Below are 2,039 nucleotides of genomic sequence, written 5' to 3' on the forward strand. Positions count from 1 at the left end.
TCCCAACCGGGAGGAATGCGTGCTGCCCTCTGCCTGGTGACAGTGAGCCCACAGACAAAATCCCCTTCGGGACACAATGGGAGGAGTCGTCATATTATCACAGATGCTCCTAGGAACAGTGGGGAACTTCTCTCTTCTCTGCCACTACCTGACCCTTAACCACAGAGAAGGTAGGTGGAGGGCCACAGATTTCATTCTCCTGCACCTGTTTCCAACACCTTGGCCATTGTCTCAAGAGGGGCCCCCCAGATGATGGCAGCTCTGGGGCGGAAACATTTCTCCAGTGATTTAGGCTGTGGCCTTCTTTTGTATGTTCAGAAAGTGGGCAAGGGCATGTCCATTGGCACCACCTGCCTCTTGAGTGTCGTCCACGCCATTACCATCAGACACAGGGACTCCTACTGGAAGGAGGTGAAAGTCAAAGCTCCCCAAGAAGTCACCGGCTCCATTTCCCTCTGCTCGTTCTTCTCCTTGTGTGTTAATCTCACTTTTCCTGTGTACAGTTTCTATGTATCTAGAAACTGGAGCATGAGAAACACCACCAAGAAACGTGATTTGGGCTACTGTTATACTTACGAGGATGAGAAAGTCTCGGGCTCCATGTATTCAGCATTAATTGTACTGCCTGAAGTGTTGCTCTCTGTGCTCATGGTCTGGGCCAGTGGCTCCATGATTTTCTTCCTGTACAGGCACAAGTAAAGAGTCCAACACCTTCACAGGAATAATGTTGCCTCCAGACCCTCAGTTGAGTCCAGAGCCACCCTCAGAATTCTGGTCCTGCTGAGCTCCTTCATGTGTTTCCACACACTCTCCTCCCTCTTTCACATGTCTTTGGCTCTCCTTATTGATGAAACTGGCAGGTTGCAGACTCTCAGAAGCATCATTTTTCTGTGTTTTCCTTCTTTAAGCCCCTTACTGGTCATGAGACGAAACTCCACCTCTGGCCACTCATACCTAACTTCTGGTAAGTGAAGTTTGATGTTTATGTACTACACCTGGCAGTGCCAGGGCTTACTCCGAGCTTTGCACTTAGGCATTTGCACTCCCTTTGCACTGGAGGGCCAGTGCCTTATGAGATTTGTGGATTGAACCCCCATTGGACATGTATGCAAGACAAGTGCCTACCCGCTCTACTATCCTGCAGGCCCCATTTCCACTAAGTCAATGTTTTACTTAAAAAAAATAAAACATATGAAATCCGCTGGAAAGATGCTTCGTGTAAAGCAGTTGTCCTACACACAGCCAACCTGGAGTGGACCCTAGCACCCCACCTGTTCCCCATGTCACTCCAAAAATGATCCCTGAAGGCAGAGCTGGGTTAAAGATGTGAGCACCACTGGGATGGCCCATAAATTAAAAACAAAATTATGAGTTTGCAAAATGCTGTATCACTCCTTGTGCCCTCTCTCTACTTACTCACCATCTCTTGCCTCTCTCTCCCCCTTCCCCTTCTCTTCCTTACTTCCTCTTGCCCTCTTGTCTTTTCCGTCTCACCTGTTTGTTTTAAATTGAATCACATGAGTACAGAGTTATAAAGCAGTTATGATTTTGTCATACTATGTTCTGACACCTATCCTTCACCAGTACACATTTCCTGCCACCAATGTCCTCAGTATATTCTTCTCCATCCTGACTATATGGCAGACAATTTATTTCTCCCTCTCTGTCTCTGTCTCTCTCTCTCACTCTTCATCCCCATTTGTATCACTCTACCTCCTTTCAGCACTCCATTTTTGTCCAAAGTGATCATTTCCAACTATCATTGTCATAGTGGTCCCTTCTCTGTCCTATCTGCACTCCCTCTCCCACTTTGTAGCAGCTCCCTACCATAAACAAATCCTCCATGCCCTTGTTTCTGCTGTTTGAGTATTGTTCTTGTATAATACTGATTTTTTTCTTTTTATAACCAGAAAATAAGTGCAATCATTATATTTGTGTCCCTCTTCCTCTGACTGGTTTCAGTCAGCATGACACTCTCCATGCCATCATATATAAACAAATTTCATGACTTCATTTTGCTAAAGTCTGTGCAGTATCCC

General features: G+C 46.1%; 1 pseudogene; it reads left to right on the forward strand.

The window, feature by feature from the left end:
• Positions 1–252: 252 nt before the first annotated feature.
• Positions 253–925, forward strand: LOC130043282 (vomeronasal type-1 receptor 4-like; annotated as a pseudogene).
• Positions 926–2,039: the final 1,114 nt, after the last annotated feature.

This window comes from Sorex fumeus, unplaced genomic scaffold (assembly GCF_029834395.1).
Source record: "Sorex fumeus unplaced genomic scaffold, SorFum_2.1 ptg000122l, whole genome shotgun sequence".
Lineage (NCBI taxonomy): Eukaryota > Metazoa > Chordata > Mammalia > Eulipotyphla > Soricidae > Sorex > Sorex fumeus.